Here is a 26,355-nt window from a genome sequence, read left to right on the forward strand (position 1 = left end):
CAGACGAGGCTCGGGTCGGGGCGCCGATGCCCGGCGGATGCCCTTGGGCCGTGTCCAGCTTCATCCAAAAGGGAACCTGCGCGCCGGAGGTCAGCTCGCTCTCCCAAGGACTAGAAAAACTGATCGTTGAGTTAAAGGTCTCCCACTGTGCGAAAACGAAACCCTAAAGATCTTAGTTCCGGCGTCAGTATCTCCTACCCTGTCTCTCAGGGATCCGAACACCCCCCACTTCCCGGCACGCACCTGGGGCCCAGCAGCCCCGCCCACTTACCGCGGCGCCAAGGGATAGCCGCTCTAGGCCCCGCCCCACTGCCGGGCCCCCAGCCGACTGTATCCCGACCCATCACTCACGGCCCCGCCCCGCCGCCAGGTGAGTAGCGCCAGTCCCGCGTGGCTGCCAGACTGGCCTAGTTCAATGGCTCGCCAGGCCCCGCCCTACCGCTAGTCGCGCCCCGCCCACCCTGCCGCCAGGTGAGCAGCTCCAGGTCCCGCCCATCGCCCGTGGCGCTTGCGCAGTGCGGCCGGTCGGGGCTGAGTCCTGGCGGCGCGGCCAGCGTAGTCGGCGGGTGCAGTGCGCGTGCGCTGTGCGGCCGGGGGCGGGAGGCGACGGCGGCGGCCGAGGAGCGGGGGCGGGGCGGCGCCGTCTGGCTCGGTCGAGCCAGGGCGGGAGCACGGCACGGGACATTGGGGCCCGCGGGTTGAGGACAGCGGCTTCGGTGGCCTACAGGTGAGGCCATTGTGCCGCGGGAGAGCAGGCGCCGCGAGGGGGTGCATTGGGGTCGCTGTGGGGCGGCAGCACCCGGGGAGCAGCGGGCCCCAGCGCATTGTCCGGGCGGCGGGCGGTGCCTGCACAGCGCCCCCTGCCGGTCGGGCTGCAGGCGGGGGCCTCCGGCCGTTCGCCTTTGTTCACCGCCCCCGCCAACATGGCTGCCGTCCCCGGCCCGGCCGCACTGCGCGCTTTGTTCCGGACGCCGCGGTACCGGGCTGGCGACGCGGCCTTGGGGCAGGGGGGCCGTTGTGACGGGCACCAGCGGGGGCGGGCGGGGTGAGTTGCGTAACGCTGGCAGGGCCGGAGTGGGGGATCGGACCTCTCCACCTCTGGCAGGGGAGATGGTTAAGGGAGGGGGAGGGTACGAGTCTCTTGCGGCCCGGAGGGAGGGTGGGGAGTGTGTCGGGAGAGGAGGGACGGGGGCGGGGACGAGATGGGTCCACCCGGTACGGGGCCAGGCGGTGGGGGATCCTTTACGAAGAGATGGACTGGGCTGGGACCCCTGGGGAGGAGAGAGGAGGAGGTTCTTTGGACGGTACCCTGACGCTGCTCTCCTGGGCCCCGGCGGTTGACTTGGCGGAGAAGGTTGCTTTTCCGGGCTTCCCGTGAAGCCCACCGCCTCTCTTGCGGCGCGACACCCTGCACCTTAGGCGCATTTCACCAAAGGGGAGGGTAGCGAGGTCTGTGCCCTCACACACACTAACACACTTTTCCTCACAATGACCTTGAGCGCATTCTGCAGCTTTTGTGGAGATGAATCGCACGACGCGGAAACTGCGCAATGCCTTGGGTTCGGTTCTGCCTTGTCTCTTCCCTGGAAATGCGACCTCCCATCCCACCTTTATAACTAGGCTGGATTTTAGTGATGGCCTTCGCAGTAAAATGCCCTGAAATAGACATCCCAAATTTGTTTGGGCAGTTCATGTTTATTTGCTTTCTTTGATATGTAGGTTGGGATTCGGGTTTTGGAGAGGGTTTTTCTTGTAGAAGTGGCAGGTGCGGATCATTTGGCTGTTTTAGCTGTATCACAAAGCAACACGAGATATGTTTTAAGTATCTTAGAGAATTACACTGTGTAATGTGACTTATACGGAAGACGGCATACCCGCAAAACGAATACCTATATACTTTCTGTTGGAATTTTCTGGATCTTTGCACTTGGAAAGGATTGATGGAGAATAGAGTAATTGTTTTTTACATAGGTTTTGTTAGGAAGTGAGAATTACCGGTAAACCTGTACTTACGGATGTATACGAGGACATAATGTGTTTATGAACACTCAGAGGTTGTGGGTTTTCTTTCAGAAGTTGCGAAATTTCAGAGGGGGCTCAAGTGAAAATGAGACTTTTCCCAACTCCCCTCCCCAGCCTTAGTTAAAGGGCAAACATCAAAAAATTGTTGTAGCTGCTAATTTACAGAATGTTTATTATTGAATTTGATAACATATGTAAAGTTGCACAATGCGCCAAAATTACCGGTTGTAGTTACCAGTTTCTTGTGAGGAATAAAATAGAATTTCTTTATTTCTAAACTTTAGGGGAATACTGTTAAAATGCTGGGAAGTGGATATGGGAAAAGGGTCTTGGGTCATCTCTTTGTTTAATTTAGAATTTTTTAGGTGGAACTTTTGATGATCCAGGAATTTCTCTAGTACTGTTTCTAATGGTACCTTTAATTAGTAATTTAGAATACAGTAACAGTGTTTACTTGGTTTGGGACTACCTGAAGCAGTGTTGCTTAAGGTGAATTCTCTGTGACACTACAGATTTATGGTTTTACATTCAGTTTATGGTTTTACACTTTACAACAGTGTGCAAGGAATTTAATGTTCATTCAACACAAGTCAAACTTCACATTCAGAATTTTTGAGCTGTTCCTGTGGTAGTAATATGCTATAGCATACTTTCTCTTACTGGGAGCTGTTCCTGTGGTACTAATATGCTGTAGCATACTTTCTCCTACTGGGAGCCACAGCTCCCAGTCAGTCATGTATTCACAGCCAGTACTGTCTGTTTTGGAGAATTGGTTTTGGGTTTTTGCACTCCATCATGTCTATAAAACGGCCATCTATGTGTCCTGTTTCTGATAAGAGGAATGCAGGTTACTCTTCAGATGAAACTCAAGATGCCAAAATTGCGAAACTGTAGGCTAATGGAAGTGTTCTGGGCGTGGTTAAAGCAGGCTAGGCTAAGCCATAATGCTTGGTAGGTTAGGTGTATTAATTGCATTTTTGATTTACAACATTTTCAGCTATGATGGGTTTGTTGTGATACATCCTCGTTGTAAGTCCAGGAGCAACTGGAGATGCTATAGGATAAAGGATTCCTTGGTCACCAAAGTTTGGAAAACAGTAATACTCCTTTTCTTCTCTCCTAGGGTCACAGTTCACATTTTTACAGTTGTGAATGTCAGAAACAGTGCACTAATGATTTTTGTATTTGGTACCAGGTCCCTTTTTGTTTTATTTTTAACATCCAAGAAAACTAGGTAATCTTGGTCATGGGGTTCCTTAGAGTATATTTTTATTTATGTTATAATTTATTGGTTATGCTATTACAAGTTGTCCTGATTTCTTCCCTTTTGCTTCTTTCCACCTAGCACCCCCCACTGCCTCAGGCAATGCCCCCACCCCTGTTCATGTCCGTGGGTCATGTCTGTAAGTTCTTTGGCTACTCCCTTTCCTATATTGTACTTTACATCCCCATGGCTATTTTTAACTACCTATTTGTACTTCTTAATTCCCTCACCTCTCACCTGTTCTTCCCATCCCCATATATCTTTATCTTTAATGTTTGACATTTTAATTATGTGTCTTAGGGTGGGCCTCTGCATCCATCTTGTTTGGGATTTTCTGTGCCTCTTCGACTTGCGTGTCTTTTTCTTTCACCAAATTAGGGAAGTTTTCTTTAATTATTTTTTCAAACACATTTCCAATTTCTTGCTCTTTTCTTTTGGCACTCGTATGTTGGATTGCTTAAAGTTGTCCCACAGGCTGCTTACACTATGCTTGTTTTTTTGGATTATCTTCTTGTTACAGTGTATCTTAACTAAACCATTCCTTTAATGGTGAATCAGGAGGTTATGTGGTTTGTGTGTGCCTTTGGGTCAGATTTGGCTGTTACTGTATTGATAAGAAATTACGTGTTATTAATTTGAAGTCTTAACTAGAAGAAATTTAATTACAGTGTTTTTAGTACCTGATCACTTACTTGATTACATTGTAACTTCTGGCTGCATTCCTTGATTGTTAACTTTTCTTCTCCTCCTGGAATGTTAGAAATATGTGAAAAGGATACTGTTGTTTCTGAAGTTACTAATGTGGATTATTTAGAGATTAAAAATAATGCTCTTGGGTATTTCTTTGGTTTAGCTGTTAGCAGTATCTTCATTTTTCTGAGAAAGAACAGTTAATACACATATCCATGTAAATACTTCTTTATGCTTATTAGATGCCTAATTAAATGTGTTTTTTCTCTTTTCCTTGAATAAAAAGAAAGTGGAAGTGGGGAATCAGTTTATTTGTCAAAGTATTTTGTTCAGTTTGGAAGGTGGTACGGTGTTGTGAAAAGGAGATGAGCTTTGGAGCTGGCGTGGAGATACGGCCTTTCAACTCAGAAAAGTCAGGTTGAAATCCAGCCCCACTGGTCCAAAGCCATTTTAAACTTTCAAATCCTCATCTGTAAACTGGGATGAAACCTATCATATGAGGATATGAAAATTGAATTAAATATGTTGTAGAGTTCCCAGTACAATTCCTGAAAAAGCGCAACTAATGTCACATTGTTGACTCCCTGCTTTTGAACTTTGCTTACTTTTTTTAAGTAAAGAAGTTCTTAGTTGTACCCCAGTACTCAATTTAATTTTTAGTTAAATCGTCATTGGGTGCTTATTTTATGGTCTTAAAATTGCCCTAAGTCTTTTCTAGAAAAGTCACGTATGGGCATAATAAAGATGTGCCCTTAGAGACCTTATAGGCTGTAATACTGAGAGGATACACATGTATGTATCGAGGAAATTCTACACAGAACTATGTGGGAGAGGGTGATGCTTCAGCAGAGTATAGAGTCCTTTAGGAGAGGATGGAAGTCTACATGGAAAGAGCAGGAACAGAGAGAGGGATAAAGAACGTGTTTGAGACCATGCTAGATTTGAATCCAAAGCAAAAGGTGGCCCTTGTTATCTTTTACTCCTGTGTGTGTTTATTTGTAGACTGGATGAGGATACCTACCTCATTAAGTATATGTTTCAGTGGAGTGGCTCCTGGATGTAGTAAGTGCTCTGTGGGTACTGATCGTGATGATGTTCACCACAGCTGCTAACAACTGTGGTTTGGCATTGCCAGTTTTCCTAGGGATGAATTTAGGGCCAGATTTCAAATAATCCTACACATCACATTAAGGCAGTTGGTGTTTATCCTGGAGGTGGAGGACGACATTGACAGGCATGGAACAACATGAAGGTGGATTGGAGGACTCTGCCAATGTAGGATCTTTAGTCTCCAGAGTCTGGCCTGCTGGAGAAGGTGGGTGAAGTTATTTGAGGTGGGAGGAATTGGTCTGGTGTTGCTAGAATGTTAAATGTGTTGATCTTTTGGAGTATTATGTTATCCTAATGTTGAATAAAATATCACTATAAATTTATCCAAATGTTCAGAGAGTAAATGAAAAAACTACTAAAGCCTTTTATTCCATTTTAGATGTGTTCAGGTTGTAGTAATGTCTTTAAAATAAAAGGCAAAACAACTTTTTAAAAAAACTTAGATTATATTTGTTTATAGTAAGTTGTCACTTTGCTTGTAGTTACATACTTATAACTTAGGTTTAATTTTTGGATCTGCCTACAGATGATGTTAGTTAGTTGTGAGTTTCTTTCTTTTTGCCTTTTCTCTGGAGTATCGCTGTGGCCCATAGTTTTTTGTGTATTCAGTGAATCAGATAGTCATTCTTCTTCTCTTCAGCTTGTGTTAACTTGGGTGTGGTGGTGTCCTTTCAAGGAAGTTTTCTTCCCTTGGATACAACCCCGTTAATCTTTGAACTGTGTCTTGCTCCTGATTCAAGGTGTCTGAGGCACATGTTGTATTTTTCCTCATCAGTATTTGGTCAGTTCTTTTAACCCCTTTTATCTAGAGTGGAATTTTAGATATCCTGGTGCTGTGCATCCTGATTGGTAGAGTGGTTGTTTCACTGGATAGATTTGGAAAATATAAAAGTTTTGTTTTGTATGGTTATTTTCAACTTCTGCCATTGAAAATTTGCATTTTTAGCAACATGAGTTAAACTTTTTCTTTTTCCTGCAATATATAGTATTTTGAAAACACTAATATTAAAACAATTGTAGGTTTATGTTTTATTACAGTTATTTTTGTTCTGAAAATTATCCATGTAAGGATGTACAGTTGACTTTCTGAATTATTATGTTGGCCAAAAAGTCCATTATGTTTTTTTTAATAAGATGAGACACTTTTTTATTTTCAACAATAACTATTAATTTGGGTAATCTGAATATGTTTGCAGTCTCCTGCTCTTGTGGGTAGAGACCAGGAGTGCTGCTAAACATCTTCCAATGCATAAGAAAGCCCCACAGTAAAATGTCAATAGTACCAAGAAACTTCGCAAACCACTTTGGTGTGCTCAGTCCATCATAGCGCCTTCTCCATATACTGCACAAACCTTTTTTTACACTTCAGTTCCATTTTTACCTTTCTTGAAATAACAATTAATATGCCAAAAACGTTTCATATCATCTTCCATCTTTAGTATTAAAATGACTGAATAAAAATTCACCAGTTTTGATAATTTTTAAATGCACACTGATATATAGCTATCACTATACAGTCTAACAAAATTGTTTCAAATGAAGTTAAAGACAGCTAAGCACTACTAGACCCATCATACAGAAAAAACGTAATGGACTTTTTGGCCAACCCAATACAATACCATTTAAAAATACTGCTTTCTCTAATTATATTAGTGGCTTGATTATTAGATTTATTTGCATGAAATCCTTATTGTTAAGGATTGTTTAAAATTATTTAATGTATTATTTCATTTTGTAAAACATTAACGTGGTTCAGAAGTTGAAGCTGTCTTACAAAGGTATTTTTACAGCCTTTCATTCCTGTCCCCTGCACCCATTCTCCTCCTGCCCCATTTTTATTAGTTCTGTGATTTATTCTTCCAGTGTTTCATCTTTGTAAATACAGGTTCAGTCATATATTTTTATTTCTCTTCCTTTTGTAAACTAAATGTAGAACTCTGTGTACACTGTTTTGTTTCTTTTTACTTGCTATACGAAGGAGATCCCTTTATATAAGCTTATTTTTGTCCTTTTGTGCTTGCAGTTTGTCTCCTAATGATGAACACTTGAGTTGCTTATATTCTGTTGCTGTTATACATGTTGCTGGTCCTTCTGCCATTTCCTGTGCCCACTGTTTCCTTTTCCACCAGGGAGCATGGCACTTGTTCTTTCCCTCTGCCTGGAATGCTTTTCTGTCCCTATTCCATTTTTCCTAGTCTTTAGAGTTTGTTTCATGATTTTTTTTATGTGTGTGTGTGTGCATGTTAAGGATAGAGACAGTAGTCCAGGAAACCCATAAATCTGCTGCAACAGCCATCCATTTTCTGAAGTTTTTCTTGACCTCCTTGAAGCCCAGTCTCCCTGATACATTGCTCTTCTCCCTAGTGATTATCAAATTTATGGTGCTACATTAGTTTACATAATTTAATTAACTTTTATTTTCCCAAAAAGGCTGAGCTTCATGAAAACAGAGACTGTTATTGTTTTTGCCCATAATTACTTTTCTAGAACTTTGCTTAGTGCCTGGGTTGTGAGTACTCAAACCACCTAGATAGTAATTGTAGACTTGTCAAAGGAAAGGTGGAGACTGTGTTTTTATATCTGGTCTGCTGCAAAGAGGTCTTTCAAACAATGGTTATTAGGGATCAGAGTTAATGTGAGGGAGCTGACAGAGCAGCTTAAAGACAAAAAGGCTATTGTCTACTGCCTGATGCTGGAGTTTGAAGTTCACAGGGCAAGCTTTTGGGAAAAGATGTATAGTGAGGAAGATGACAAACAAGCTGGAGGCTTGATGACAAACAAGCAGGCCAGATTGAAAGTTCTGACAGTTCTTTTGTCCGTGAGTTTGGTCGAGTAGATGGCCTGTAAGAGCTGGGCCCTTTTCATGGAGCCAACCACACACATTTGGCCCAGAAGGCAGAGGAGCTCAGGGAGGGGAAGGTACAAGCAGTTGCTGCAGCTGGTGCAGGCCCAACCATACCTCAAATCAGTGAGATACTTGGGAAGATCCATGGATGCAGGTTAGAGAGGTGGCCCTTAGTGTGCCCTCTGCACTCCACAGTAATCTCTCTTGTGGTCTGCCCAAATCAGACAAATGGGAGAGGAAGTTCTGGGAAATTTGATTCAGCCAAATTCAAACAATTACAAAGTGAAATGATGAGCTCAGGGATTTAAATTCCCAACTCATGTTCCATATAAGGAAGTTTCTGTGTCTGCCGGGAAAGTACAAATTGAATTCCCAGTTTGTAAGTTAGAGCATCGATTGGTAAGGAATGGGATCCTGAAAATTGGATTAAGAGTATGAGGTCAGATTCAGATTGATCTTTAATCCCTAAATTCTGCTGGGCTACCTTTGCCAATAGAAGCAACCTTTCCACCTTGTGCTTGAGGAACTTAATTTGCATTTGCCTGAAAAACCTGTAATTGGCCTCTTTAGGATAGTCCCAGCAGTTTCCAAAGGGTGAGGTACAAAGTGTGCCTTATGAGAAGGTGCAAATGTCCAAATGTCCAAAAGATCGTCTGGTTTGCTACCACATAGATAAGAACCTGGGGAGTATGAGTGGGAGTGGATCTTAAGAGTGTGGGATAGTGGTGGAAGGAATATAAAGTTGGGTTAGATTGAATTTATTGATATGGATCCATAAACAGAGATTCTGAATTCAGCATTGTAGCTTGAGGGGTTAGAAAGAGCTCTGATAGCTCGAAACAACTCAAAGGGTAGCCAGTGCTAAGTGAAGTTGAGCTGGTAGAACTACTGTGGTGTATGAGGTAGGGTCCATAAACTTAAGGAGATTAAAGTACTGGAGTTGATTTGTTGTGAATGACCTCCTTGCCCACCCTGGGGAGATTCAGAGCGTATGTCTTATCCCACAGCTGCAAGACATCTGTGAGGGGAGCCCAGTATTCTTGACAGCCCTGGTCACTGTTCTCTGTAGGTCTGAAATCACAGTGGGAGTTGGCTGGCACTGATCTGGTGATTGTAAATGCAGTGGTGATAGTTGGATTCTAATGTTGGTAGGTCTGTTGAATGGTCTTTTTTATTTAGGATTAATCTGTAGGTTTCAAAAATTGATAATATTTTTGGTTTACTTTTGTATTATTTTTTAATCCTATAAAGTTTTTCCTTTAAATTGACGAAGTGAAAGATAAGAGCAATTCTATATACTTTCCATTTATAGTTACTCTTTACAATTTTTGAAATACTCATTAAGCAAGGGTCACCAAAAACACATGGCCTTTAAATAATCCATGTTACTGGTGGGACTGTAATTCGGTAGAGCCTTTTTGGAAAGTGACTTCACTATACTTAATTAAAATGCACATAGTCTATTTGGTCTAGCAGTTCCACTGCTAAATGTTTGTTGTATCAATGCATTTACACAAATATGCAGATTTGTATGTGTAAGAGTATTGGAGTTAGCACGGTAAAATAAATGGTCATTTTATCATATAAAATCCACTATACCGCATGAAAAACAACACATAGTGAGAGAGGCAAGTTGTAGAACTTGCGTGTGTGTGTTTTGTGTGCGTATGTGTGTTTTAAGATGTTTGTGCATCTATTATGCTTTAAATATTTGCAAAGTATGTTAGATTTATTGAAGATTTATTGAACCATTACTAATGGTTCTCTCTGGGGGATGGGACTGATGGAGAAGGAGGGGAGAGTAATAAGAAAGTAATACTTTAGCTTCAAATAGCTTCTTTGTAATTTGAGTTAATAGTAAATTAACCTGTGATTTGAGGACTGTTGACTTTTCAGTCTTGTATTTTTTTGTAATTTAAAAAAAATTATGAAGTATACTGTAAGTACGAAGTATTGACAGAGATCTGTACCTGTGGTTTGTGATGTACCAACTTTGGAACTGCCACTGATTGCATCAGGAATTTTACTCATGTGGTCACATACAGTTGTCTGTTCATGTATGATATATTTATGTATCATGGCTACTCATTTTCCTGTTAAATATTGGGTTATTTCCAGTTTGAGACTGTTAGTTCAGGTCCCCCAAGAACAAGAAGATGGCAGGTTGGGATTGGATCTAGCTGTATTGAGAGAAATACCAGTGAGGCCAACCCCCCACATGTCTGATGCATGTGGAGGAAGAATGAGTGGGTGGAGAGAACGTTTGATGGGAAAAGTCTTAATGACCACAGTGCAGTTCTGAGAAAGTTTGAGCAAGGCCAGAGGGGAGTCCTCCAGCCAAATCTGGGTCAGAGGCATCCTTTGTCCTGCTGGAGTGGGCCTGCTGTAGCATCCTGCATGCTAGAAATAGTCTGTGTAAGGGATGCATGGGGCTAGGGGTGGTGGTGATGGATTTAGCTGAGCAGCAGTCATCACTTCAGCTCCCATCATAGGTGAAGTGTTCCCCATGGTAGGTGGTGTAAGGGGCTCACTTCATTTTCATGGGTGATGTGGTGCTCATGTGAGTTGACTTGCTGTGAACATTTAGGTGAATGTTTCTCATATGCTTTTCTTTTGTGTAGAATTTATGGCTCTCATATTTGCCTTGTGTTTGGTATTCATAGATAGTACCAGACTTCCAAAATAGACATATTTGGAATATGTCTACTTCCAGTTTCTATTCTTGCTACGGCAGGGGTTCCTCAGCCCCTGGGCTGTGGACTGGTACTGGTCTGTGGTCTGTTGGGAACCTGGTAGAGAAGGAAGCTCCCCTGAGCTCCACCTCCTGTTCTGCCCCTCTCTGGCCCCCCCAACTGGGCCACAGCAGGAGGTAAGAAGCAGAGAACAAGTGAAACTCCCTTGTTTCCAGCCTCTTGACCTCTGACCCCCCCCCCCAAAAAAAGGTTGGGACTGCTGTGCTACAGTGAATGCATTCCTGTGTCTCCACATCTTCACCAATATGTGGCATTGTTAGTCTTTTTAATTTTAGTCATCCCAGTGGGTGTTCAGTACCATCTTGTTCTGGTTCAAAATAAGATACCATGCCTTCTAAGTTAGGTGTGGCCATGTGATTTGTCTTAACCAGTGACATGTGAGCAGGAGGGACCTGTCAGAAACTTTTAAGAGCAATGGTGAGATTTGCTACATGTCCCTCTTCGCCAGTGATCTGTTTCCAGATGGAGCTTCCTGCAGTACATTGTCTCTTATATGTTTACTATGAGCCAAGAGCGGAGGGAGGGAGGGAGGTAGGAGAAAGAAGGGACAAGGATAGAGAAGAGGAAGGGGAGAGCAGGGGGGAGGGACTGGGAATTTGTCTCAAGCAACCAAGATTTCTGGGGTCGTTTGTAACCATTGTATACTTATTAACCTATCCCAACAGGTAAACCTTTAAAAAATAAACTTTATTTTTAAGAGCATTTTGAGGTTCTCAGCAAAAGTTAGCAGAAAGTACAAGTTTCCCTGTACTCCGATCCCACACAGGCACAACCTTCTGTATCCTGAACCAGATTGTACATTTGTTAGAATCAATGAACCTATGTTGACACATCTTTATCATCCAAATGCATAGTTTACATTAGGTGTGTATATTCAATGGATTTTTACAAATATATAGTATGTATTCACCATTATAGTAAAATACACAATGGCTTCCCCACTCTGAGAATCCTTTGTTCTGTGCCTGTTTTTTTTTTTTTAACTGATTTCTGTGTGGTCAGAACACTGTATGATTAAACTTTTATGAAATTTTTTGAAGCTTTATCACCCAATAGAGGATCAGTTTTTGTAAATGTGTGTATGCTTGGAAAGAATGTGGTTCTGCCTTTGTTAGATGCAGTGTTTTGTATTTGTCAGTTAGTTCAACTCGACTAGCCATGTTATATTCTTCTACGACCTGGCCTAATCTTTTTTTCTTTTCTGGTCTGCTGCTATATTGGTTACCAAGAGAAATATATTAATACTCTGATTTTGCATTTGTATGATTCTCCTAAGTTCTGGTAATTCTTACTTTATATATTTTGAGGTTATGTAATTAGGTGCATATATGTTTAGAATTGTATAACTTCTTTATCAATTCTGTTTTTAAAAACCATTGTGTTGCTCCTTAGGACAAAAGCATTATTAGAAGTAAAGTTTTCTTAGCTTAATATTCATGTAGCTGTACTCTTTTCTTAGGTTAGCGTGTACCCTTTATTTTCAATCTGTATGTGTTTATGTTTTAGACAGTTGTGTTGTCAATAATATATAGTTAGAATTGTGAAAATCCAACATGACAATATTTCTTAAAAATGGTGTATTTTTTTGATATGTTGACAATATTTAACAAGATAATGGACATATGGCCCTGGCCAGGTAGCTCAGTTGGTTAGAGCATTGTCCCAGTGTGCCATAGTTGTGGGTTCGATCTGCAGTCAGGGCACAAATAAGCAGCCAATGAATGAATAAATAAATGGAACAACAAATCAGTGTTTCTTTCTCTCAAATTTATGAATAAAAGATAATGGACATAGTTGGGTTTAAATCTGTTATGTTACTAAGTGGTTTCTGTTTCTTATACCTGTTTTTTTTTTTTTTTTTTTTTTTAAGATCTTATTTGTCTTTAGAGGGGAAGGAAAGGAGAGAGGGAGAGAAATATCAATGAATGGTTGCCTCTCATGCATCCCCTGCTGGCAACTGGCCTGCAACCCAAGCATGTGCCCTGGCTGGGAATAAAACTGCAATCCTTTGGTTCATAGGCCGGCACTCAATCCACTGAGCTACACCAGCCAGGGCTTATACCTGTTATATGACCTTTTCATCTACTTTTTGGGGGTGCTAATTTTTATTATTTTTCCTTCTGTTATTACTTAAAACGTGCATCTTTAACCTATCAAAATCCAGTAATTGGTCAATTTCCCCTTTTCTTGGGTAAACTGTATATCTCATTTTAAGTAATGTATTACTGTTGTGCTGTTATGATTTTGTGTATGATTTATCTTAAGACATCATTAAGTTGTTCGGTCAGTAGCCTTTTAGATTTACCCTCTTAATTGCTCGTCATTCCTTGCTCTAATTCCAGTCCTCCATCTGTGAACATTTCCCTTCTGTCTGAGTGTGTTCCCCACTTGTTGTGTGACTGCAGACAGTGAATTCTCTGAGTATGTGTTAGTATAGATATCTCAAATTGACCTTTTTGAAGTATATTTTTAAGTATTTTTTATTGATTATGCTATTATAGTTTTCCCAATTTTTCCCCCTTTATCCCCCCTCCACCATGCTTCCCCAACCTTCCGGCATCCCCCCCCACTTAGTTCATGTCCATGGGCTGTGCGTATAAGTTCTTCCAGTCCTCTGTTTCCTATACCATTTTTTATCTCTCCCCACCTATTTTATGCCTATTAATTACCCTTCTTCTTCCCTGTACCTTTTCCCCCCATTCCTCCCTCCCTTCCCCACTGAACTCCCTCTGTGTGATGTCCATTTCTCTGATTCTGTTCCTGTTCTGGTTGTTTGCTTAGTTTTTGTTTTCATTGTTTTTCTTTTCTTTTAGGGTTCATTTGTTAATAGTTGTGAGTTCTCATTTTATTGTTCATATTTTTTATCTTTTTCTTAGATAAGTCCCTTTAATGTTTCATATAATAAGGGCTTGGTGATGATAAACTCCTTTAACTTGACCTTATCTGGGAAGCTCTTTATCTGCCCTTTCATTCTAAATAAAAGCTTTGCTGGATAGAGTAATCTTGGATGTGGTTCCTTGCCTTTCCTGACTTCAAATACATCTTTCCAGCCCCTTCTTACCTGTAAGGTTTCTTTTGAGAAATCAAGTGATAGCCTTATGGGAACTCCTTTGTAGGTAACTGCCTCCTTATCTCTTGCTGCTTTTATGATTTTCTCTTTGTCTTTAATCTTGGGTAACTTAATGATGATGTGCCTTGGCTTGTTCCTCTTCAGGTCCGACTTCTTGGGGACTCTGGGCTTCCTGGACTTCCTGGAAGTCTATTTTCTTTGCCAGATTGGGGAAGTTTTCCCTCATTATTTATTCAAATAAGTTTTCAATTTCTTGCTGTTGCCCGTCTCCTTCTGGCACCCCTATAATTTGGATATTGGAACGTTTCAGGTTGTCCCAGAGAATCCTCAGCCTTTCTTCATTTTTTTGGATTCTTGTTTCTTCATTCTGATCCAGTTGGATGTTTATTTCTTTTTGTTCCAAATTGTTGCTTTGAATCCTGGTTTCCTTCTTGTCACTGTTGGTTCCCTTGAATATTTTGCTTTATTTCACTTTGGGTATCTTTCTCTTTTTTTTTCATTTTTCGACTAAGCTCGGTCAGTTCTCTGAGCATTTTGATTATCAGAGCTTTCTCCATCAGATAGGTTGGCAATCTCCTCATCACTTAGTTCTCTTGCTGAGGTTTTGCTGTGTTTTTCATTTGGGCCATATTTCTTTGTCTTGGCACATCTGATAGGTTGTGAGGGGGTGGGGCCTTAGGTATTCACCCAGGCAGGGCCACCCTCTTTGTAGCACTGCCTGTGTGGGAAGGGCCAGAGAGGGAACAATGCAACTTGCCTGCTTGTCTCTAGCACATTTTCCTACAGACTCTTGTCAGACTGGAAGTATCTCTCACCATGGCAACCCAAGCCTTAGCCCACAGTCAGCTCTGAGTCTCAGTTTTCCCCTTAAATCAGTCCCTCTGGTGCACCTCTGCCCAACTCAGCAGTCATCCCCGCCCCTCAGCCGTCTGCCACAGTTTTTTCTGAGTCGCCCACCTAGAGAGGTCTGCCTTCCCAGTCTGGTTGTTCTGGTTGATTTTTTCTTTAATTCCTTGATTGTTGGAGTTCTATGCAGTTTGGTTTTCTGGAGATTTTGGTTGTTTATTGATTTTAGATTGGTTGTTATCTTCCTTTTGGTCTTTCGAGGAAGCAAAGGGTTTCTACCTACACTTCCATTTTGGCCGGAATTGCCCTCTGAAGAATATTTTTGGTGTGTATAGAATCAGTTTTTGCTAAAGCACTGAAAGAAGTTACTGAATTACATCTTCCGCTTGCATTCTTTCTGTAAGAAGTCAGTTTAACATATGCTGCAATGGGTATAACTCTGAAGTTAACCTGTGTGCACTTGGACGCATATTTTCGCTTCTTTCACAGTGGCACCTGGGCTTTGGCATCGTTCTTTTTTTCCTACTTAAATAAAACTTGCTTTATTCTCACTACAAAAAATATATGTATTAGCTCCTATGAATGGAGTCTTTTATTTCTGGCTTTTATTATTATTTTTTGTCTTTAGTTTTCAACTCTTTTACTGTGGTGTGTCTAGGTATATATTTCTTTTTGTTTACATTTCGTATTTATAGCTCTAGCTGAATCTCTGTGAATGTCTGACAACCCAATTAAATGCATGTTAGATCTTCTCGGTCTCACCCTCCACCCTTCATTTTGGATATAGTTTTCTGATTTCTCTAATTTTCAACAAGAATAGTGTACTGTTAATCTTTATCTGTTGTGTTTACTATATTGTTTTTACTGCTGAAAAATAATGTTTCTTTGATAGTTTTCTACATCTTATCTCTTTGAGCATAATACAGCCTTTTTATTTTATTTTATTAATTTTATGGGTTTTTTAGAGAGAGGGCAAGGCAGGGGGAAAAACATCCATGTGAGAGAAACAATGATCAGTTGACTCTTGCACACTCCCCAACTGGTGACTGACCCATAACCCAGGTGTGTGCCCTGACCAGGAATTGAATCAGTGACCTTTCATGTGGGACAGTGCCCAACCAACTGAGCCACACCAGTCAGGGCCTAATAATTTTATCTGTTTCTGTACCCTTCTTCCCCCAGCTTTAAGTGCTGACAGTTTTGCAACTCCAATACCTGGCAGCCCTATGGGCCTACCTTTTTTGGTTTCCTATTTATTGTTTCTTCTGTTTTTTTGGAAGTATTTTATTTATTTAATTTTAGAGAGGAGGGAGCAAAACATTGATGTGAGAGATGTATTGATCAGTTGCCTCTCAGACTCCCCCAGTTGGGGACCTGGCCTACAACCCAGGCATGTGCCCTAAATGGAAATTGAACTGGCAACCTTTTGGTGTTCAGGATGGCACTCAATCCACTGAGGAACACCAGCCAGGGCTGTTTCTCTTAGTTTTTATTTTGTTTCTCGTGGCTGCATTGCATGTGTGTGAATGTGTGCACATGCAGTAGAAGATTACATTTTATAGATTGAAATAATTAGGGCCTAGGATGATATTTCTTGAAAAGATTTATGCTTGCTTCTGCCAAGCTTCTGAGGGAGTGGATAGTCTGGGATTACCTCAGTTCAGTTTTAGGGTAAAGAGAAGTTGCAGCTAGCTGCCGCTTTTAGCCTGACTTCCTTACTATTACTCCAGCTCCTGAGAGCACGTTAGGGTTTCAGCTCCTGTGACATAAGTTTACCAGTCCTCTCCTTCCTTTCGTAGACTCTGGGTTCTGGTCTTCTACCTCTCGCCTTGCAAAGCTGTCACCCTTTCAGTTGTTCTTAATACTTGGTAGTTGTTCTCAAGGGTAAAATGATTCCAAATGTGGGGTTTATTTCCCTAGATTGTGCCTTTGTGAGCTCTACTATCTTCAAGTTCTTTGATGCCTTCAAGCATAGTTTTAGTGTATGTGTCAGTGTCTGTGTGTTCAAGTTTTGTCATTTAAGTTTTCAGCCATGTATAGAAGTCATTAAAATAGTGTAAAACAACCCTATTTGTCTTCTTGACACTATTTCAGTGATGTCTTCTGGCTTTGAGAGCTTCTGGCATGACAGTGTTCTAGGCTCCTCTGACTTGGAATTAGCCAGCCATTCCAATAAGAAACCCTGGTTCCTGATTGTTTCTTTAGGGATGTTCTTTTTGATGTTATTTATTATTTATCGATCTCTCTGTTTATTAGCTTTCAGGAGAGGTCTAAATTATTAGTCATTTTTACCAGGAGTTATTCTTTTTTAAAATGATTTAATGATTTATTAGGGGAAGGGAGGGAGAAAGAAACGTCAGTCAGTTGCCTCTCAAATGTGTCCCAGCCATGGATAGAACGTACAACCCAGGCATGTACCCTGTTCTGGAATCAAACCAGTGACCTTTTGCTGGTGACAGTGCCCAGCCTACTGAACCACACAGGGCAGGGCAGGGCAGGAGTTGTTCAGTCTTTCCATTGATGTCTGCAGGTGTCCTATAAAGACTCATCAAGGATTCATAGTTGTTTTTTGCAAGAATTTTTAGGAGAAGCTTGTGCTTTGGACCTTTAAGAAGTCTGATGAAACCTGTGACTGCTAGGGATCACAAAAGAAATCAACTATATTTAAGTAGTTATAAAAAAATAAAAAGTTATAGTAATGTGATGACTTTACTAATGTGATAAGTGGCAAGACATTATTAGCATACACATAAAAATTTTACATTTTAAGAAACTAAAATGACTGCTTTTTATGCTTATTGGAAAAATACATTGAGATGGTCTTTGATTTATCTCCTTTCACATATTGATCCACAAATCAGTGGTGTTAGGAAACAAATTTGTGGTGTTAGGGAATACTAGAGAACAGTGTAGATCTGTGTATCTACACTGCAGTAGAGTCCCGACACACAAGCAACTCAGAATGGAGTCAGACTTTACATGCCAAGGCACTGTCCTTTACACAGCTGTTCTTAATGCAGATACCAGCTGCAAGCTGTGGGGTCCCTAGGCCACCACACTTGTGACCTGCTGTATACAAATTAGGGGTTCCTGTGACTCTCAGGTTCAGCGGTTTACCAGATTAATTCAAGTGCTGTACTTAGGAATTACACTGCTACTACAGCAGAAAAAGATCCAAATCAGGACCAGCCAAAAGAAGAAGTGCATAGGGTGTGGTTTGAGAGGGTTTGAGGGAAGCTTTTTCAATGGAGTTAGGACCATTATCCTCTGGCATATGGATGTGTATCTGTATGGAGTCAGAGCACTGATGACCAGGAAAGCTCATTCTAGCTTCAGTGTCTAGAGTTTTTATTGGGGGGGGGGGGGGGGGTAAACANGGGGGGGGGGGGGCGGTAATCTCATTGTGTAAGCATGAATTGTTGGCCATGTGGTTGGTTGAATTCAGTCAATAGTTTCCCTCCCTGGAAATTGGGCTACTGTCATGGAGTTCATAGCCCCAGTCCTTTACCCTGTGGTGGATCTTTCTTGTGGTTTGGCCAGCCCCCATCTGGAATCATCTTGTTAGCATAAACTATCTGGGAGCCCACTATGAATCACAAGGGCTCCTGTCACTGAGGAAATTCCAAGAACTGAGCCAAGGACCAGCCAAACTCTTTTGTTTTATGACAGTCACCAATTCTGTTTTTATAGTATGATCACTAATGGCCTCATGGCCGATCTACTTGACTCATGTCCATTCTGTGATGGGCCTGGTAACTCAATTTAGAATTAGTTTATGAGTCTAAAAGCTATTTTGAGATCTGCAACCAGTGCATTGTTTTGAGGAGATTTGTGATTTGTATGGTTGAGGAAGTAAGAGTTACTAGTAATAATACTGTGGTTTGATATGTTTACGAAAGAGTGTTTGGGTCTATCAAAAAGATTTATAAGCATTGATTCAAAGCAAGTCTGAGGACATGCCTGGAAGCTGGATCCTACTGATTGAGAAAGTACTCTGGAGAGAATGGCAGTTTTGCAGCTTACTTTATATAGGAGTCAAAGGAGAGAATGTAAGGAAGGTTATATGAAATCCATTGGTGGTAGATTAATGAGGTGGGAGAAAGAAAGAAGGAGAAATATCTAAGATTGGATAAGGAAAATGGAGAGATACATACTTCCTTTACATTATTGGGTGTAGGATATTATTTAATATTTTAAAATATATTTTATTGATTATGCTATTACAGTTGTCCCATTTTTTTCTTCCCTTTATCCCCCTATACCCTGCATGCCCCCTCCATCATTCGCCCTCCCCCTTAGTTCATGTCCATGGGTCTGTCAAGTTCTTCAGCTTCTCCACTTCTTATATTATTCTAAACCTCCCCCTATCTATTTTGCCCCTACCAATTATGATTTATTCTCTGCAGCTTTCCCCTCTTTTTATCCCCAACCCCCTCTCCACTGATAGCACACCATGTGATCTCCATTTCTATTAATGTATTCCTGTTCTAGTTGTTTGTTTATTTTGTTTTTGTTTTTTAGGTTTAGTTGTTGACAGTTGTGAGTTTTGTTGTCATTTTACTGTTCATAGTTTTGATATTTTTCTTAGGTAAGTCGCTTTAACATTTCATATAATAAGGGCTTGGTGATGATGAATTCCTTTAACTTGACCTTATCTGGGAAGCACTTTATCTGCCCTTTCATTCTAAATGATTGCTTTGCTGGATAGAGTAATCTGGGGTGTAGGGCCTTGCCTTCCATGACTTCAAATACTTCTTTCCAGCCCCTTCTTGCCTGCAAGGTTTCTATTGAGAAATCAGCTGGAACTCCTTTGTAGGTAACTGTCTACTTTCCTCTTGTTGCTTTTAAGATTCTCTCCTCCTCTTTCATCTTGGGTAATATAATTATGATGTGTCTTGGTGTGTTCCTCCTTGGATCCAACTTCTTTGGGACTCTCTGAGCTTCCTGGACTTGTATGTCTATTGCCTTCACCAGATTGGGGAAATATTCCTTCATTATTCATGTAAATTTTCAGTTTCCTGCTCTTCCTCTTCTTCTTGCACCCCTATAATTTGGATGTTGGAACATTTTAAGTTATCCTGGAGGTTCTGAAGCTTCTCATTTTTTTTTGAATTCTTGTTTCTTCCTTCTGTTCCAGTCCAGTGTTTATTTCTTCCTTTTGTTCCAAATTGTTGATTAGAGTCCCAGTTTCCTTCCCTTCATTTCTTGTGCCATGTATGTTTTTCTTTATTTCACTTTCTATAGCCTTTACTTCTTCCTCTATTTTGTGTCCGTACTCAATCATTTCTGTGAGTATCCAGATTACCATTGTTTTGAACTATGCATCTGATATGTTGGCTGTCTTCTCATTGCTTAGTTCTTTTTCTGGAGTTTTGATATGTTCTTTCAGTTGGGCTATATTTCTTTGTCTTAGCACAGCAGTCTGGATTAATACTTCTCCTTTAACCCCTTGGTTGTCAGACTTCCATTCACTTTGATTTTCAGGCAGCTCTGATTGTCTTTGTCTTTTAAATTGATTGTTGTTTTGTTTTGGTTGGGCGAGGAAGCAAAACATATCTACCTATTCCTCCATCTTCACCAGAAGGCCTTGAGATAGTTTTCATTCTTACATTCACAAACCTCCTTGTGTCCTTCCTCTACTGCAATTTCTTCAAGTTATGTTTTATACTTTTAAAAAACATAACAAGTTCAGCCTGAAAAATTTAATTAAGTAGTAAGCAGTAGAAAGTGGTGAGGTTAAATATTCTAGTCAGAAGGGTGAACGTTTTTTAGAACATTACTAAGCTAAATTTTCATTTTTTTTAAATTAAGAGAAGAAGTAAGGGAAAAAGAGAGGGTGAGAAACATCCATGTGCAAGAGAAACATCAATCGGTTGCTTCTCCCATGCCCCAAAGTGAGGTCCTAGCCTGCAGCTTAGGCATGTGCCCTGACTAGGAATCAAAGCAGTAACCTTTTCGTTTGCTGGCCTGTGCTCAGTCCACTGTACCACAGTGGCCAGGGAAGTAAGCTAAATTCTTGTTACAGAACCAATGTAACTTATTAAGAAAGGCTACATGGGCATTTGTGTAGATTAAACTATTTCTCAGTCTTTGAAGTAGCCCTGTAAAGAGGAGCAGATAAAAAGAATGGAGTCATTGGATGTTTTTAAAGTTGGGAAATACTATATCATTTAGTATGCCAGTGGGAATTCTAGTGCTAAGAAATAAGTTGATACAGAAGACAGAGATGGTACAGAGAAGACAAGTAAAAGGCGTGAATTTAAACATGGTTCATTTGTTCCTATAGCAGCAAATGATAGCAATCAGTTGGTGAATTTGGTGGTGGGAAGGTATTTTGTTGTTGTTTGCATCATTATTGAGTTTATCTGCTGAAATTGGGGTAGAATTCTTGACTGCTCACTTGAGACGTGAAATTAAATTATTTACAGTTTTTTTGCGGTGCTTACCAGTTTAAGCTATGGGCAGGGTAGGCAGAGAGTTGGGTTAGAGTTTTGTCACAAAAGTGCCAGGAAGAGACAATGGAGAAAAGCAAGGGAGTCACTTGTGGTTGACAATCCATGAAATTTAAGAAGTTGAATTAGGACAATGAAAAAGTGGTCATGATGGAGTAAACGGTTGCATCAAAATTTGTTGGAGTGATGGTGTTGTGTTAGAAAGTGGAATGATCAGCAGTGGATTTGAGTGTGAGATTCTTGGAACAGATTCCAGAGGCATTGCAGTCACTGGTGGTGAACCGTTGAGGTTGTGACCCTGGATAGAGGTGGCTAGAAGTGGGTCTATAGTTCTAAGTGAAGATGTTGAAGAGTTGAGGGATCAGGTTATTGAATGGATCATATGTTGCCAATAATGTACTGATAGTGGTGAAAAAGTCTGTACAGCAGGTAACAAAATCCTCAAAGTATGTGCAGACAAGAGGACTAATAGGAAAATGGGGCAGCAAAAACAGGAGGTTGCCCAAACTGGTGCTGTGACACGTGCCTTCATGAGGGGTGTTGGTGTAGGAGGGATTGTATAAGTATAGATAGTGGGAAATACACACAGCAGCACTGAAGAGAGCTACTGGGTGGAAGGGACTTTAGATAGAGTTTGTTAAAGACAAGCTGCTTTCTGAAGGCAGTTGGAGAGGTTTGGCAGACAGGGATGGGAAGGCAGTGGAGTCCCAGTAAGTAAGGATACATCAGTGTGGGGAGAGTTTAATGAGAGAAGCTGAGGTGCCTGTTATTGATCAAGGTAGAGGGATGTGAAGTTTGCATGGTGTTTAGATGGGCTCTTAGGTGAAGGTGGGTGACCAGTCAGGTGTGATGATAGTATTGCCCTCAGCTTAGTCTCCTTATACCTTTGGGGCTGTGAGGCAGGCTCGTGCACCTTTTAGAGCACTTGGGACCTTGCACAAGGAATAGTCACCTCCAGATAAGGTGCTTGCTCCTGTGTTTTTCTTGATGTTACTTAATGGCACTCGAGACACTTTTGAAAAATATTAATTAAAAGTATTTTATTGTTATTCTATTTGTTGTCCCCATTTATCCCCCTTTACTCAGCCTGCTCCCAACGTCACTCCCCACTCTGTTCATGCCCATGGATTGTTCATACATGTACCTTGACTAGTCCTTTCTCCTTCTTTCCGTCCTTATCCCCCTCCACCCCCATCTGGCCACTCTTAGTTTGTTACATGCTTCCATACCTCTGGTTCTATGTTGCTCACTATTTTGTTCATCTAGAAGATTTCCGATATAGGTGAGATCATATAGTATTTGTGTTTCACTTACTGTCTTATTTCACTTAGCATAGTACTTTCCAGTTCCACCCGTGCTGTTGCAAAAGGTAGGAATTCCTTCTTTCTTTCTGCTGTGTAGTATTCTGTTGTATACATGTACCAGTTTTTTGATCCACTCATTTATTGGTGGGTCTTTAGGCTGTTGCCAGCACTTGGCTGTTGTAAGTAGTGCTGATAGGAACATAGGGGTGTATAAGTTCTTTTGAACTGGTGATTCAGGATTCTTAGAATATATTCCAGCAGTGGAATCGCTGGATCAAAAGGCAATATCATTTTTACTTTTTTAAGGGAATTCCATAGTGTTTTGCACAGTGGCTGTACTAGTCTGCATTCCCAGCAAGAGTGCACTAGGGTTCCTTTTCTCCACATCCTTGCCAGCACTTGTTTGTTATTTTATTAATGATAGTCATTCATTCTGGCTGGATTGAGGTGATATCTCATTGTGGTTTTAACTTTTATCCCTCTGATGGCTAGTGATGTTGAGCATCCCTTCATATGTCTTTGGGACATCTATGTCCTCCTTAGAGAAGTGTCTATTCAGGTCCTTTGCCTATTTTTTGATTGGATTGTTTGACTTCCTGCTTTTGGGTCATATGAGATCATTATATGTTTTGGGCAGTCATACCCTTGTCTAATGTATCATTGGCAAATATGTTCTCCCATATGGTTGGGTGGTTCCCTTTTCGCTTTGATAATGTTTTTTTAAGTCATACAGAAGCTAATTTGGCAAATACTGGGATACAAAGGTAATATTCAGAAATTGAGGCCATTTCCGTACACCAACAATGAAATATCAGAGAGATACTGGGGGAAAATTCCATTTTATTATAGCAACAAGAATAATAAAGTACCTTTGAACGAAGTTAACCAGTGAGGCCAAGGAGGTAAAAGATCTGTACTCAGAAAGCTACAGAACACTGAAGAAAGAGATTAAGAAGATACAAATAAATGGAAGCATATACCATGTTATGGATTGGAAGAGTTAACATCATTAAAGTGGCCATACTACCCAAAGCAATCTATAGATTCAATGCAGTTCCAATTAAAATACCTTGCCCTGACTGGTGTGACTTAGTGGATTGAGCACTGGCCTACAAACCAAAGGGCTGCAGGTTTGAGTCTCAGTCAGCGCACATGTGTGTGTTGCAGGCGGGTTCCTGATGGGACACAGGAGAGGCAACCACACATTGATATTTCTCTTCCTCTCTTTTTCTCTCTCTTATTCTCTCTCTAAAAGTAAGTAAATAAAATATAAGAAAATAAATACCACGCCATATTTCACAGGTAGAACAAATACTTAAAAAATTTATATGGAACCAAAATACCCCAAATAGCCTCAGCAATCTTGAGAAAGGAACAAAGTAGGAGGGATCACAATACGTGGTATCAAACAAGGCTGCTGTAACCAAAACAATCTAGTAATGGCATAGAAACAGACACATAGTTCAGTGAAACACAGTAGAGAGCCCTGGAGTTAAACTGATGTACCTATGGCCAGTTTATATTTGTCAGAGGGGGCAGGAACATACAATGGAGTAAAAATAACCTTTTCAATAAATGGTGTTGGGAAAACTGGACTGGGACATTCAAAAAATGAAATTAGATCAACACCTTACACCATTCAGCAAAATAAACTCAAAATTGGTAAAAGAATTATAAGTTGTAATACCGCAAAAGTCCCAGAAGAAAACATAGGCAGTAAACTTTGAGATACCCCATGCAGGAATATTTTTGCCAATATATCTCCTAGGGCAAGGGAAATAGAGGAAAAAAAATAAACATGGCACTTGAAACAATTTCCTTATATATTTGTGTACTCTCTCTGCCCTCCTACATAGACTCTGAACAGTAGTTACTCAGTGAGTATTTATTGAATTAATTATGCAACCATATGCTTTTAAATCTAGCTTCCTTGAATATAAAATTTTTACATGGTTAAGAATTTTTTAACCACATCAAAATTATAACAACAACTAGAACCATCATTCATTCAGAACTGTCAGAGATTGAACTGAATGGAACTCCTCCAACTGTGGAATTAATAAGAAACCACATTGAAACTGATAGGAGGAGCAGAGATGTGGAATTGGCTGATTCCACACCCAAGTGTGGCAGATAAAAATAGGAAGGGATATCTCAGCAGCAAGAGGTCCAAGCCACACAACAGATCCCCCAGCCCAGGGTTCCAGTGCCAGGAAGATAAGTCTCCATAACTACTGGTTGTAGAAACCAGTGAGGTTTAAGGCCGTTGAAGACAGAAGCTTTTGGAGTCCATAGTAGTTCCTCTTAATGGGACCATGCACAGGTTTGGACCCAGTCCCTCTGAGCTCCAGCGTGGAGGCAGCAGATTGAAAGGCCTCGGAGATATATGGGGAGGAACTGAATTATATGTTATCAGGGTGAGAGTTGGGGGGCAGCTTTCTCGCAAACAGAAGTGCTGGTAGAGGCCATTGTTCCCTTGATGAGCCCTCACAGAGCTGTTGGGTGGGCACCATATATGAGACTCCATCAACCTGGCTTAATGTTTTCTCTGCCTTGGTGATTCCCTGAGGCCCTGTCCCACCCAACTTACTTTGGGGGCGGGTGGGTAGATGGCAGGGGCAAGCTGTTTCAGGTGGCTTTTCCATAAGAATGGCTTGTTTTGGTCCATCCTTCAGATTTTTCTAAGTTGTCTCAATCAAGCAGCATCCGGCTTCAGTGAGCCCTGTACCTCTCATGAAGTTACCTCAGGCCCAGCACCAGCAGCAGCTCTCCTTGGTTCACAGCTTGGTCTTGCCTGAGCACCTCCAAGCCCAGAACAAGTAGCAACCATCTGCAGGTCATGTTGCTTATGCTGTGTGACCCCGGAAAGAACACAGTTGTTGGCTGACATTGAATGTGCCAACAGCAATCAAGGCTCAACTACAGTAGGAACGTTTACGCAGTCCTATTGGTGGGCAAACCTTGAGTATCCAGCTTGGGTGAATGGGGAGGCTGGGCAATTGATCCCTAAAGGATATCTACTATATTAGGCCACTCTACTAATCCTGGGAGGCATATCAGCTTTACCTAATACATAGAAACAAACGTAGGGAGACTGCCAAAATAAGGAGACAAAGATGTCCAAATGAAAGAACAATAAAACTTCAGAAAGAACTAAACAAAGTGGAGACAGACAATCTACTGGATGCAGAGTTCAAAATACTGGTTATAAGACTGTTCACTGAACTTAGAATGTCAACAGCATGAAAAAGATCCAGTTAGAAATGAGTGATAACACTAATTGAAATAAAGAACAATTTATAGGGAAGGGACAGTAGAGTGGATGAAACTGAGAATCATATTAGTAATTTGGAATATAAAGAAACTAAAAACAACCAATTGAACATCAAAGAAGGAAAAGGAATCCAATACAATGAGGATAGTATAATGAGTTCTGGGACAACTTGAAGTGTACCAACATTTGCATAATGGGGGTACCAGAGAAGACAGAGAGGGCAAGAAATTGGAAACCTATTTGAAAAAATAATGGCAGAAATCTTCCCTATCTTGTTGAAGGAAACAGACATAGAAGTCCAGGAAGTGCAGAGAATCCCAAACAAGATGAATGCAAAGAGGCCCACACCAAGACAGCATAATTAAAGTGCTCATGGTTAAATATTAAGGGAATCTTAAAAAGCAGCAATAGAAAAGCACTTAGTTGGGTATGAGGGAGCTCCCATAAAACTGTCAGTTGATTTCTCAAAATAAACTTTGCACGCCAGAAGGTATTGGCAAGAATTATTCAGTGATGAACAGCAAGCACCAACAACCCAGATTACCCAGCAAAGCTTTATTTAGAATGATGGAAGGAAAGATAAAGAGCTTCCCAGACAAGAAAAAGCTAAAGGAGTTCATCACCACCAAACCAGTATTACATGAAGTGTTAAAGAGCTTCTTTAAGAAGATCAAAAATGTGAACAACAAAATGGCAGTAAATACGCAACTATCAGCAAGTGTATC

The 26,355-nt window shown here is 41.0% G+C and overlaps 1 protein-coding gene across 3 annotated transcripts in view; it reads left to right on the forward strand.

Annotated features, from left to right (window-relative positions):
• The first annotated feature begins 614 nt into the window (after positions 1-614).
• The window catches only part of SPIN1 (spindlin 1), a 78,159-nt gene continuing 52,418 nt past the window's right edge, over positions 615-26,355 (forward strand). For 2 of the 3 annotated variants that reach the window (XM_037056237.1, XM_037056239.1), the window contains exon 1: positions 615-727. The gene's annotated coding sequence lies outside the window, so the exon portion shown is untranslated. Of the gene's footprint in view, positions 728-1,022; positions 1,046-26,355 lie in introns of those variants that run through there. The other variant, XM_037056238.1, reaches the window with a different exon arrangement.

The sequence above is a fragment of the Sturnira hondurensis genome, unplaced genomic scaffold (genome assembly GCF_014824575.4).
Source record: "Sturnira hondurensis isolate 20B ecotype Veracruz unplaced genomic scaffold, ASM1482457v3 Scaffold0008860, whole genome shotgun sequence".
NCBI classification, from domain to species: Eukaryota; Metazoa; Chordata; class Mammalia; order Chiroptera; family Phyllostomidae; genus Sturnira; species Sturnira hondurensis.